The sequence below is a fragment of the Girardinichthys multiradiatus genome, chromosome 17 (genome assembly GCF_021462225.1).
Source record: "Girardinichthys multiradiatus isolate DD_20200921_A chromosome 17, DD_fGirMul_XY1, whole genome shotgun sequence".
In the NCBI taxonomy this organism is placed as follows: domain Eukaryota; kingdom Metazoa; phylum Chordata; class Actinopteri; order Cyprinodontiformes; family Goodeidae; genus Girardinichthys; species Girardinichthys multiradiatus.
Window position 1 is genome coordinate 2,360,361 of NC_061809.1, and position 15,119 is coordinate 2,375,479.

Here is a 15,119-nt window from a genome sequence, read left to right on the forward strand (position 1 = left end):
ACCGAGCAGTGGCAGCATATCTAAATGGATGGCTGAGAGTCATCTGAGCCAGCTCTAAATATACTCTTTGTCAAAAAAAAGAGTTATAAGCTTAGTCCCAAAGGTGCAGAGAGTTTATGCCTCCCTAACCCAGCACATAGTCAATCATTATTAATGTCCAACCTGAGCATTTACTGATGCAGTACAATGCTAAAATATTCCTGCCCCCTCAACTTTTTCACATTTTGTCACATTAAAATTACCAATATGTATTTTATATGTTTTTATGAGTTAGACCAACATTAGTTGGTGCATAGTATAAGGTTACTAATACAGATCTGAAACTGTGGCATGCTTTTAAGTGCAGCCCTCTTTACTTTGATACCTATACATGAAATCCAGTGCAACCAGCTGTGTTTAGAAGTCATCAAATTAGTAACTAAGATGCAGCTGTTCTGTAAGTCCTCAGAGGTTTGTTAGAGAACATTAGTGATCAAAGAGCATCATGAACACCAATGGTCCCACATGACAGGTCAGGGAAAACGTTGGAGAGAAGTTATAGCAGGGTTAGCTTAGAAAACAATATCCCAAGCTGTGAAAATCATTGGAGTTCTTTGGTATGATGAGACCTTAAAATTTTACTTGCAAAATGCTATTTGCAGCAGACAACAAACACTGTAATGCATTAAGCTGTGTTATGCTTTTTTCAGCAGGATGATTAAAGCTGGTGAGTAGATTGAAAGATGACTGGAGCTAAATACATTTTAGTCATTAAAGAGTCTGCAAAAGACTTGAGACTGGGGCCGAAGTTAACCTTGCAGCAGGACTGTGTAAACTAAACATACAGCCAGAGCCACAATGGGAATGTTTTAGAATAAAACATGTTTATTTGTTAGAATGGCCCAGTCAAAGTCCAGACCTAAATCTATTGAGAACCTGTGGCAAAACTTTGCAATTAAACTCAGGCTATTTTGCAAAGCAGAATAGGCCGAAACAATCTGCCTCTAGATGTGCAAAGAGTTGCAGCTGTAAATGCAACAAAACATGATTGAAAAAGTATTGCACTTCTTTGTTTTAGTCTATCACATAAAAGATTAATAAAATACACTGAAGTTCGTCATTGTGGCATTTGATTTGTGACAAGAGGTATGAATACTTTGCCAGTCTCTGCATACAGAAATAACTTGGCTGTAGAGGCAGTTTTACTTGCATAAACACAAGAAAAATTCAGATTTTGTGGATATACAGGCCGACTGGTTTACCTTTCAGACAAGTGACCTTTTTACCTCATGTCCTGGCATGAAGGATGCAGCCTGCTGCTGTATGAATCCTGGCCAACCTTGCTGCATAGACAGGAATTGCCCAAGTAAGACAGCTTGCTGTGCAATCATTCAAAACATGGCCTGCTTTAGGAAGAAAGAAAAAAAAAAACTTCTTGTCTGAGTACACTCATTTTCATTCACTTGAAGAGACTCTTAGCAAGGAGGAAAAACTGGGCAGAACATGATGATGTGACATTAAGTGAATCTGCTTGAGTTTTAGCTAAAAGGAGAATTATGAGGAGGGTGGCAGATGTGCTGCCTGACCTAAACTGCTCCCGCAGATTTTAACTTACAGATGTGACACTTCTGCTCAGCTATTGGGTAGAAGCAATGACAGCATGAAATTAGCTCATGAGCATCATGTTCTTGAATATTACTACATTTCTTTGCAGGTAATCTAAAGTAATTGAATGCAAATGCAACAACGTCTGAATCAAGGTTTTACTGTTAAAAAGAGCTGAGTAATAAGCCCTGCATGAACAGATATAACAAGGTGTTTCTGCAGCTTAAATCTGCTGTTACCTGCAGCATTTAATACTAACGTCAGCAGTTTGGCTGTTATTAAATACCAAAACCGATGGCCTAGTTTGGGCTAAATTTGGCAGATGGACAAACCATGTCATCGGGATCATGAAGAAAGGACAGATTAAAGCCAGAGATAAGAGGACTTTCTGATTTCTTTTGACTGTAGGTTCTGTATAACAAAGGTTACTTGTACATACACACAGGCCTTCCATAAATATACTGCAGCGTTTAAAGGAGCCAGGTAATCATCAAACAGAGACTGAATATTAGCTGTGCATTTCTGTAGAGGTGCTTCATTACAACAGACTGATTGAGAAGTTAAAATCATGTAGCATAGAGCAGTATTTAGAAAAAAGTGTGCAAATGTGTGTTGTTGACTATTGACTTAAAAAACTGTTGAAGAGGCATGCAAGACATATAAATAACAATGGTGTGTTAATGGAAAAGACTTTTGTTCTTTTAGGATTTGGAAAACACACAAAGACATTGTGAAGCATTTCAAATATGCTTCCATTTTCTTTCTTTTTTCAGTAATTACATTCCAAATGTATTTCACAGGTAGATAGGCCTTTATGAAATAAATAAAGCAAACAACTTCCAGCACAGGACCAACACCCAAGTTTTACCTACAGCCAGCACTGCTACAGAATGTCTGTGTATGAAACATTGAAGTGTCCACCATCAACTCATCGTTCTGTGTTGTTTCTGTAACTTTCTCAAAGCCATAGAGTCATCGGCTTTTCATGAGACATAGATGAATGTTCTCAGAGTTTGGCTCTTGAAGACAAAAAACATCAAGATGTTCTTTCAGTCCGCCTCAAAGCAAATATCACCTCAATAAAACTCTTCTCCTTTGAAGCTAGACCCTACAAATATCTTCCTTGTAATATTACATGAAAGGAGAGCAGACAAAATCAGGCTTAGAGCGCCCTCTATGTGCAGACCTATGCTTTTAAATGTGCAGTAAAGACAGTGATGGAAAGATGCTGCAGGTGATCCCTGCACACAATGTGGCTTCTCCTGCAGCTGTTTTGAGTAGGCTTTATTTTAGATGGGTTCGACAAAGCTGTGCTGCACCCTTTATGCCGAGGCATCGAGCTTAAAGCGAATGGGTTCTTCCTCCAAGTGCATTGTCAGGAGGTAAATGGGAAGACTGGCCAGATCAAAGCAGTTCAGCAGATCTTCACTGTCTGAGTTTATCTGTGCTCAAGCCCAGGAAACCCTGTCACATCCTCAGATGCTCAGAAACGATTATCCGTCTGGACTCATTATTCCCCTCCAGCGCCGGATAATGCTGCACACACTGGTCATGCTTATGAAACCCAATGCAAAGCGTTCTGTTTGAAGGCTCCTTTGCTTGATAAATCTATTACAGAGCCATGAAAACTGCAATTAGACCGAAAATCAGGGTGTTAGCATCAAAATCCCTGCTGATGTTCTTCAGTTAGACTCACTGATACAGAACCTGTCAATTGAAGAAACCCACTTTGATGAGTTTCGTCAATTAACAATCAAAGAACAATGCACTCAGCACATAACTGCACGTGTTTAGCTGTCTTTTGTGTGAAAATCAATTAACCAGACCAACCACTTTAGCTTTGAATAAGAAGAGTAGAAACCTTAGAGGCAGGGGGAAATATACCAAAAGATAAAACTAATAACTGATAAGAAGTGAAGATAAGGAAGGTCAAACCTTTTCAAAAGCCAAACAAAACAAGAATGATCTTGTTAAAATACTTGGAGTGCCTGTGAAAATGAAATTTTGTCCACACCAATTTTTTGGCAGACAGATGTAGGTTTAAACTGAAAAATATTGACTTGCATACGATTGTGCAGCTTTGTATATCAAAATATTATATTTATATATATATATATTTATATATATATTATATAATATATAATAATTCGCCCACAGGCATCAGGCACTGCACATAGGGCACCAAGTACCCAGGGGAAATCAGAAAAGTCATCATAATTTTTGTAATAACAATGACATATTTAAAAAAATGTGTAAAGCATTTTGTTAGACATAAGCAATAAAAACTAAAATATTTGCTCAAGAAAAAGATGGACCTCTCTCCAATCTCTACCCCACCTCCCTGTGTCTGTTTGAATGTGACTCACACCTTTGTTTGGACATGGCCTCAAAAAGGCAAAAAGAGTCGTCATTAATTTTTTTAATGCGCGATTAACGCACATGCTTCTGTACTTTTTGGACCTTGTCTAGTTTGAACATTATTTTGTTTCTGTTTCAGCTGTTTGTCCCATTTCTTAATAAGTTGGGGAGACAGCACCACTCTGTCTGGCCTCCTGTCCACCTCTCCAACTGGGCGCGCTCAGTAGCGGCTGAAAGGGAGAGAAACAGAAAGAACCTTTGGAGTTTTCATTGTTGTAGACAAAAACATAGCAAAGCATCATTTCACATGCAGTTATTCACTACTGAAGCAACATTAAACGTCTTTGAACGAATGAAAAACATGAAAAATGATAAATGCAAAAGAAGCCATAACAAATGATCCCATGTTCAGCCTGCCACATCTGTCCTAATTCAAAGATGATTTACTCTGAACAACAGTGTTAAAGTCTGTAAAACTAGAATTATGTGTAGATGTCCTGCTGACTTTGAGGATTTTTGGTATTGCTAAGCTGCTTTTTGATAAGCTCCACCTAATGAATCTTCCTCAGGAAAACAAAATTGTCATGATCATATGGATCAGTTATCTCTATAAAGTCAGACCTTTTTGATGTTTTTAGGGGTTAGCATCAAACAAATAGGACATGGAAAAACAGCACAAAAATAAGTCTTATTCTAACAACACTTTGTAGGATGGGTTCTACTGGTCCTTCTCAAAATATTAGCATATTGTGATAAAGTTCATTATTTTCCATAATGTCATGATGAAAATTTAACATTCATATATTTTAGATTCATTGCACACTAACTGAAATATTTCAGGTCTTTTATTGTCTTAATACGGATGATTTTGGCATACAGCTCATGAAAACCCAAAATTCCTATCTCACAAAATTAGCATATTTCATCCGACCAATAAAAGAAAAGTGTTTTTAATACAAAAAACGTCAACCTTCAAATAATCATGTACAGTTATGCACTCAATACTTGGTCGGGAATCCTTTGGCAGAAATGACTGCTTCAATGCAGCGTGGCATGGAGGCAATCAGCCTGTGGCACTGCTGGGGTCTTATGGAGGCCCAGGATGCTTCGATAGCGGCCTTTTGCTCATCCAGAGTGTTGGGTCTTGAGTCTCTCAATGTTCTCTTCACAATATCCCACAGATTCTCTATGGGGTTCAGGTCAGGAGAGTTGGCAGGCCAATTGAGCACAGTGATACCATGGTCAGTAAACCATTTACCAGTGGTTTTGGCACTGTGAGCAGGTGCCAGGTCGTGCTGAAAAATGAAATCTTCATCTCTATAAAGCTTTTCAGCAGATGGAAGCATGAAGTTCTCCAAAATCTCCTGATAGCTAGCTGCATTGATCCTGCCCTTGATAAAACACAGTGGACCAACACCAGCAGCTGATACGGCACCCCAGACCATCACTGACTGTGGGTACTTGACACTGGACTTCTGGCATTTTGGCATTTCCTTCTCCCCAGTCTTCCTCCAGACTCTGGCACCTTGATTTCAGAATGACATGCAGAATTTGCTTTCATCCGAAAAAAGTACTTTGGACCACTGAGCAACAGTCCAGTGCTGCTTCTCTGTAGCCCAGGTCAGGCGCTTCTGCCGTTGTTTCTGGTTCAAAAGTGGCTTGACCTGGGGAATGCGGCACCTGTAGCCCATTTCCTGCACACGCTTGTGCACGGTGGCTCTGGATGTTTCCACTTCAGACTCAGTCCACTGCTTCCACGGGTCCCCCAAGGTCTGGAATCGGCCCTTCTCCACAATCTTCCTCAGGGTCCGGTCACCTCTTCTCGTTGTGCAGCGTTTTCTGCCACACTTTTTCCTTCCCACAGACTTCCCACTGAGGTGCCTTGATACAGCACTCTGGGAACAGCCTATTCGTTCAGAAATGTCTTTCTGTGTCTTACCCTCTTGCTTGAGGGTGTCAATAGTGGCCTTCTGGACAGCAGTCAGGTCGGCAGTCTTACCCATGATTGGGGTTTTGAGTGATGAACCAGGCTGGGAGTTTTAAAGGCCTCAGGAATCTTTTGCAGGTGTTTAGAGTTAACTCGTTGATTCAGATGATTAGGTTCATAGCTCGTTTAGAGACCCTTTTAATGATATGCTAATTTTGTGAGATAGGAATTTTGGGTTTTCATGAGCTGTATGCCAAAATCATCCGTATTAAGACAATAAAAGACCTGAAATATTTCAGTTAGTGTGCAATGAATCTAAAATATATGAATGTTAAATTTTCATCATGACATTATGGAAAATAATGAACTTTATCACAATATGCTAATATTTTGAGAAGGACCTGTATATTTTTTTTAATCTGCAACTAATTTGTTATTCATGCAATTAATCATGATTAAATAGGACTGTCAATATTATAATAGATTGAAAGTTATTTATAAATAAAGAGAAATGCACCGACAAATACTGCAGTATTCTTCATTTCTCAGGGGTGGGACGGTGGGGCACCACAAAGCATTTGCACTTAGAAAAGTCATAGAAAAAGAGTTTGAAGAGAGAGGATTTTTTTTTGTTTTGTTTTGTTTTACACCATATTATTTTTGTAAGCTTTGAAGAAATCTTTTTTTTTTTAAGGCGGGGTTCTTTTAAGGTCAGTTGATAACTTACCTTCAGTAATAAAAAAAACTTTCAATGTCTGTATTTTGTATAAATATGGATAAATTGCTGCGAAAAGCTAAAGCTAATGTTTAGTGGACAAAAATGGATGTCTACCATTATTAAAAACATCTTTATAAACCTTTTACACTTTTTTTTTCAGCATCTCTTTCTCATTGGCTGTTGGCAACACGTGGTTGCAGTCAGGTCAGTGATCAGTTGACATTACACGTCTGTGTCCACATGGCCCTCGAAAAATTCAAACGTGTTGGTCTGACTGCAACTGAGGTCTGATCAGGTCGGTTCCTCTCGCACACCCAGACTCCGGTTTTCAACCCTTCTTATTACGACAGATTTTTGTGCTGACTCACCTTGTCGACTGATTACAACTAAAACTGACTGATGCAGACTTTCCCCAAGTTAGAACCGAGCGTAAAAGTGGGGAAAAAATAATATAGTGTTGGCCAAGCTTTAGTGTGCCACAATGTAAAGACAGAAGCACTCCTTGTAATTTCTTATTTCTTTCTTTGTCAATGTTTAATCATCACCTGATCATGATTTAGAAAGTCACTAGGGGTGAAGGTTCAATGCGCTATACACAATCTATGAGTGCCAACCAGTGGTTAAATAATTGTTAGTGGAATTAATCAGAAAAAAGGACATAATTCCCTGCCATGTCCGTCATTCCAACACATGCTGAGGTGGATTAATCTTTATAAGGGCAGACAAAGCATCTGCGTAGAGTGGTGTGAGTAATTTCTACGCCAGGAGATGGGTAGAGGAGCCCAAAATTGTACTCAAGTAAGAGTAGATTCACTTAAAAATAATACTACTCAAGCAGAAGTAAAAGTAAGGAGCAGTAAAAATACTCAGAGAGGTACTTAAATAATTGTAACTAGTTACTACTCACTTCTAGCTACATCATTCGCGTCACACCTTAATTCTGGGGCATATTTTTGTTGTCAAACGTAACTATATTAGAATTTTTTATTGAACACTTTAAAACTGAATTGCCAATTTTTTATACGAAACACCAGGTTTCATATAAAAAATGAAACCCAAGTCTGTCTGTGGACAGACTGTCTGTAGTCCTATAAAATTCTGTTTATTTTATGCTCTTAAAGTTCATATTTTCAATTTAGTTTCATCATTATAAAGTATTGCAATGCATAGCACCAAACTGAGACAACCAGTAGAATAACTGAATTACTGTTTTTGTTTTCTTTAAACAGTTACAAAGTTGATTAACGGCTAAAAATGCTACAGTTAATCTATAAATGTGTGACTAAATAAGTATTTATTTGTGTGGTAATTTAATCTAAATTTAAAATAAATAACCATTTGGGATTGTTTAAAATTTTCAATTTATTAAATACATAATGCAAAAACTAAATGTGAAAATGATTCACAACTATGTTAAAAGCAGATATGATTATTTAGCTTTTTATTTTATTCAATTATTTTATAGTCCTTTGTTTCAGCCCATTATAAACAGATGCTATATGTTAGCCTTACCTATTAAAGACATTGGGCGAGGCTAACACTGCCATAAACACAGACACTGGTTTGTAGTCAAGTTGCTGTGCAGTTTAACCAATCAGATGTAAGGGATTACTAGATTACTATCTATCTATCTATCTATCTATCTATCTATCTATCTATCTATCTATCTATCTATCTATCTATCTATCTATCTATCTATCTATCTATCTATCTATCTATCTATCTATCTATCTATCTATCTATCTATCTATCTATCTATCTATCTATCTATCTAAATTGTTATGAATAGATACAATCTTTTTAATCAAAATTGAAAACTTATTTATTGAACTATGTATTAATTGAGTTGTCACTTGAGGCTGTTGTACTGAAGCCTAGATCCCAATGCTTTTACATTGCTGTCTGAAAAATCCAAGTCCTTTCCCCTGTAAGACCAGGATTATGTATGTTTTTGTATGAGTTTTTGACACATAGGCAATGAAATCCAGTCTGTAAATGGCAGAAGACTTACAGTGGGAGTGAGCTGCTAGTTCTTCACTCCACAACCTGCCGCTGCAACAGACAGATGTGCTGATATGCCATTTATAGCCGCAGGCCCTTCTCTGACTTCTAAAGGCTTCTGCTGTCAAAATGGAGCACCGGGGAGGACATGACACAAAAGTTAAATGAAGGTTAAATGGAAGCACTTCAAAGAGGGAGATCTCCACAGAAAAATAACGGCAGGAAGGTTAATGTGTGTCTTGTTGAGACACCGGAGCAGCTTGTAGCTTTTGGCCATATCCGTTTGAGGTCCAGTTTGGGTCACAACGCCTCCGGGCCGCCGTCGGTTTGGTATGCACAGCAGCTGTATGCTGCATGATAACGGGGCCTTTAGCTGCTGCAGGAGAAGCGGCACTTTTTCAGGTTAGATTGTACTCTGTTATTGCTTCAGAGCATGTACTGTGTAACCAGGGGCAGGTAGTATTGACTTTGTATGCACTGGATATCAGCCAGCTGGCAGCACCCACATCTGAGATGAAGTGTGCTCCTCAGTGATTGTTGATGCAATGAAGAAGGGTAGAAATGCAGGAGCAAGGCTTATTTTCTACTAATTTTCATAGACTTCTGTTCTGTTGCACAATTCCTATAGTTTGACATGAAAAACTTTGAGGCATATAAACATTTTAGTTGTTCTTATTTTTCTAAATAGCAAAAAATGTTGTTTAAACAAGGAGTGGTTTTATTTTAAGTTTATTTAAGTGAGAATTATACAGATTTCAAGTGAGGTACATACATTCCAATTAATCCTAACTATCAAACAGTGCAGTCAGATTCACATTGGTTAAAAAGTTTTTCTATCTAAGGAAACTCAGCAGATTGCATCCAGTCAGTGACTTGCAGCATTCACTCCTCCTGGATGAGCATGTAGAGACAGTGGACAGTCACTGGCGTTGACTTTGCATCAATCCCTCATACTGAGCATGCATGTAGCGACAGTGGAGAGGAAAACTCGATATATAAGTGATTTAGCTTTCTTTGATGTGGTCTAAGTCAGGGCTTCCCCACCCCCATGTTGGGGTCTTCCATTTTGGGGGGAAATTGACCGGCTGGGCTGCACAGTTGAACATGCACGGCTCAACAGACGTTATAGCTCTGACGTCACCCAGGATTATAAAACCCGCGGAAAATAAACTTTTGTTGCCATCTTCAACGTGTCTCATGGGACAACGCAACGGAGGCGCATATCTGGACAGTCAAAAGCTCACAGGTGAGTTACTTTTTTCCTCCACACGGCCAGAGTTTGAAAGGTGGAATTCTGTCTGATACAAGAAGGTCAGAAGATTCATTTACTGATCGAACACCACACCGATACTCCGGCGCAGGTGGAAACCCACAGAGGTTTTATTTCCAAGGAGAGGAGTTTTCCTACTTGCTGATTCAGTTGACGGCAATGGTTCCTCATATTTTTCCCGTTTTGGACGGATGAGAAGTTTCCCTTTTTGAGTTGATCATGGACGCGTGTCACTCTACGGACTCGTGTCATTTCTATCTCCTTCGTGTAGAATAGTGCTTGTTAGTTAGGTGAAGGTGGACCAGAGTAGTTATTATATCAGGGCTATATGGTTTCAATAAATTATCACATATATATATATACACAGTATATACAGGGGTTGGACAATGAAACTGAAACACCTGGTTTTAGACCACAATAATTTATTAGTATGGTGTAGGTCTTCCTTTTGCGGCCAATACAACGTCCATTCGTCTTGGGAATGACATATACAAGTCCTGCACAGTGGTCAGAGGGATTTTAAGCCATTCTTCTTGCAGGATAGTGGCCAGGTCACTACGTGATACTGGTGGAGGAAAACGTTTCCTGACACGCTCCTCCAAAACACCCCAAAGTGGCTCAATAATATTTAGATCTGGTGACTGTGCAGGCCATGGGAGATGTTCAACTTCACTTTCATGTTCATCAAACCAATCTTTCACCAGTCTTGCTGTGTGTATTGGTGCATTGTCATCCTGATACACGGCACCGCCTTCAGGATACAATGTTTGAACCATTGGATGCACATGGTCCTCAAGAATGGTTCGGTAGTCCTTGGCAGTGACGCGCCCATCTAGCACAAGTATTGGGCCAAGGGAATGCCATGATATGGCAGCCCAAACCATCACCGATCCACCCCCATGCTTCACTCTGGGCATGCAACAGTCTGGGTGGTACGCTTCTTTGGGGCTTCTCCACACCGTAACTCTCCCGGATGTGGGGAAAACAGTAAAGGTGGACTCATCAGAGAAAAATACATGTTTCACATTGTCCACAGCCCAAGATTTGTGGTCCTTGCACCATTGAAACCGACGTTTGGCATTGGCATGAGTGACCAAAGGTTTGGCTATAGCAGCCCGGCCGTGTATATTGACCCTGTGGAGCTCCCGACGGACAGTTCTGGTGGAAACAGGAGAGTTGAGGTGCACATTTAATTCTGTCGTGATTTGGACAGTCGTGGTTTTATGTTTTTTGGATACAATCCGGGTTAGCACCCGAACATCCCTTTCAGACAGCTTCCTCTTGCATCCACAGTTAATCCTGTTGGATGTGGTTGGTCCTTCTTGGTGGTATGCTGAAATTACCCTGGATACCGTGGCTCTTGATACATCACAAAGACTTGCTGTCTTGGTCACAGATGCGCCAGCAAGACGTGCACCAACAATTTGTCCTCTTTTGAACTCTGGTATGTCACCCATAATGTTGTGTGCATTTCAATATTTTGAGCAAAACTGTGCTCTTACCCTGCTAATTGAACCTTCACACTCTGCTCTTACTGGTGCAATGTGCAATCAATGAAGACTGGCTACCAGGCCGGTCCAATTTAGCCATGAAACCTCCCACACTAAAATGACAGGTGTTTCAGTTTCATTGTCCAACCCCTGTATCTGCAGGGAATTCTGGTTTTAATGTAAAACAAATGAGTACAGGATGGGGGCAAGAATTTAGCAGGTGAAACCTGTGAAGCCCTGAACCAGGTGCTCAAAGATGATTGTTTGAAGGTATGCTGATCAGTATGTGTTACATTAACTGGATAATTTGGTATGGGAAGAAAATGCATAGTTTCTAGTTGCTTCATGTGTAGATTTTCAACACCGCTATCTAGTCCTACGTTCTTGGTCGTGCCTGTAACATTTGGCACAAGATTCTAGCATATGTTACTCGCCTTTTATACATAAATTGCATGTATATTGTAGGCAGATTACCCATACCCTAAACACAGAGTTATCTAAGAGCTCATTTTTGAGGTGTATATGCAGATTTTAAAAACTGAGGCAGAGTGGTGTGTGGTTGCTGAAGAGTTTGAGTAAAAGTGAGAGTTCTGGCCACTGCTGGCCCCACCTTCCAATGGGTGGTCAGAGAAATTCAGGAAACTTCAATACACTCTGCAAACATGAACTGTGCTAACATAAATAGACAGATAAAGATCCGTCACTTCCATCGAGCTATCATCCAATATCACCTATAAATGCAGATCTTGAGATCATGTGTAGGACGTTGGCCACAAGGTTTGACAAGATAACACCTCATATTATACATCCTACCAGGCTGTTTTTTTTGTAAATCATTATGCAATACACAATACAGGAAGACTCATCAATCTAACAGGCCATTGTAATATTCAAAATAATAGTTGTTTTAATTGTTCCATCATACACATTGAAGGCTTTTGACAAAGTTAATTGGGAAATTTTGTTTGCTACCTTACACAAATTTGGATCTGGACATGGGCTCGGTGTCCTGCGTCTCACTCTGTGCCTCTTTGGCCTGGGGGCTGTTGTACTTTGTTGGTGACCTACTTCTGTGCTGGGCGTATGGACCATTAATTTAATCAGTTTCTGCTTCAGCTTCAAGCATTCTGCTTCCCAAGATAAGAGAATCTTTATCAGCGCAGACATAGCGTCTGCATAGTTTTAGCATGAGAGTTTCTAATGTTAACACGTGTGGCAGACTGATTTAGCTAGTAAGCTTTAGGTAGTGTATCTTCTTACACCATGGAAAGACAGATACACAAAGGGTACGGGGAAGTAACATTCACCAAATATTAACTTACTCCTGGAAGTTTGTTGCTGATAACATGTTGTGTTCAACTGACAATTTGTGCCTAGATGACACAGGGAGACACATTTTGGGACAATTCGTTGCTGCTGCTTCTTTCTAGACCATGGTTTTGGGTCCTGCAAAAACATGATTGGTATGCATGACATGTCGTATAATTTGACTTACAACATCAGACACACCAGAAAGAGAATGTCAGTTATTTGATGTCCTCCCCCTGCTGTTAAGCTCATTTTTACACATATTTGCAACACACATTGAATGTGCAGCCCCTCGATAATAGCAAGGAGAAAATGAAACACTTAAAAGTATAGGACAAGGCAAATGCAATGCAGTTGCCAACTCTATTGGAGATCAGAAGAAAGATAACATCTCCTCTAGGCCACCTGTTCCCCTTTATAATTTAACCAATGATCACAACATTGCTATTGAAGTGTGGTTGGTCTGAGAGCTAGTGTCACAACTAATTGCCAAACATTAGTACTCAAACCAGCCAACCAGAAAAGCCTCCAGCAACACATGAAACACTGCTTGACACTGTTTTGAAGGCAGTTTTTTTTCTACATTCATAACCCAACAACTCCCCCTCACCTGACCCTCACAGAAGAGGACTACTATTGTATCTTCACAAAGTGACCCTTACTGCTCCATTAATATCTGGCCTGAAACTCTCCCTTAGGGTCTTCACCTATCACCTGCACACATGGCAACGTCAAAGCATCGCATGCTAATGAGACACTTGGGAGCCAGGGTCAGGGAGTGGTCTCTCTTAGATCTTTAAATTGTGGGTTGGGTATTGTGGCCGAGCAAAATTAATGGTGGGCTGGGAGTTGATTATTAACTGTTTAATTGGTGGTCTGGATGCCCTGGGCAAAGGAAAAGCTTCCCTTAGGAGTCCAGTGAGAACTTGCTGGTCCCTTCCAGATCATAATTTTATTTGTTGGTCTGGCTTGCCAAAACAAAATGTTGCTAATACCTCCATTATAAATGTTCTGTCTAATTTTGACAGATTTTTTGCCTGTGTCAGCAGAAAATATAAAGATTTTATAATAAATAAAATATAAACGTTTGGTTGAACCAAAAGCGGTAACTCTTCTATGGTGCCAAAAAACAACCAAACAGCACAGACTCACCTGAAGGAGTCATCCAGGTGAGTCAATGCCACATACAGTATGTTCCTAAACTCTGTCTATGATTAAATTTATAAGGAATTGACCAATAATATTTATCCTTAGCTGTTTATTAGAAGAATAATATGATTGAATTAAGTAGACTTTAAGCAAAGTACTGGATAACACAGCCATTAGGCAGGTGCAGCTTAGAGCAAAGAACAACTGCAACACTGCTTTTTCCTGTTAATAGGGTTCCGTACCAACTCGCCCATTCAGAAATAAAATTGTTCAGAGGACAACAGGGTTGAATGTTTATGTCTAGAATCAAGGCAGAAAGTGGACCGGTGCTGAGGATGTGAACAATTCTGCTTGGTTTGTGTAGATGGATAAAGATCTTTGTCCAAACTCCAAATTTGACATGTGTTCATTTTATCTTGTCCTATCAATCTGTATCTTGTGGTGGAAGAAAACCTTTAACTAAGAAACAGAATCTCAGAGACAGTCTTTGGTAGTTCAACCTAATATATACACTTTATTTGTTCAGAATGAAAGGTGACATTTTTCTTGTTAGAATTATAAAGACATACGTCAGCTTGTTTTACCCGTGTGGTTCTTTATCTCAGTTGGACATAATAGTTGCAGAGGTAGTGGGAGGACTGACACATATTGAGAAAAGTAATGGCATACAGTAGAGTTTCCCTGACGCAAAAGCATACAACACATCTGCTACAGGAAGGACATAACTGGACTGAGTAGAGTGTACACACAACAACACAACTGCCATAAATGTGGTTATACACAGAATATAGGGTGCAGCCATAAGTATGAGTATAGACCGTTGGAATATAGTTTTTAGGCTTATGGAGAACAAGTGATAAATATGCAGATTAGATTTAGCACTAGCATTAAATAGGCTTTTGATTTTTAGTTACATAAAATTGTATTTACATGAACGGAAAAACTGCAGAGATTTGTAAACAAACAGCACAAGCTAGAACAGATACTGGAACCCCATCAAAAACACTATCGCTGTTAGTGCTCAGTTCGCATAGCACAATAAGGCACAGTTAGCTCAACAGCTAAAAATGTTACAATCCGTCAGCCTACCAGTAGCAAACTATCTAGTCCATAAAACACAAGCTGTTCTTCCCTTCACAAAGGAAAATTAGTTCCGAACACGTGGGGAGATCTTATTCAGGTGAAAAGGATTTTGTCAAGTTACGAAAAAATACCAAGAGGCAGAGATAAACATGGCTCTTGATTTAAAGGGGAAATATAAATGTTTCATTGTTCAAATTAGTTGTTTTTTTTAAGAACTTGAGGTGATACCAA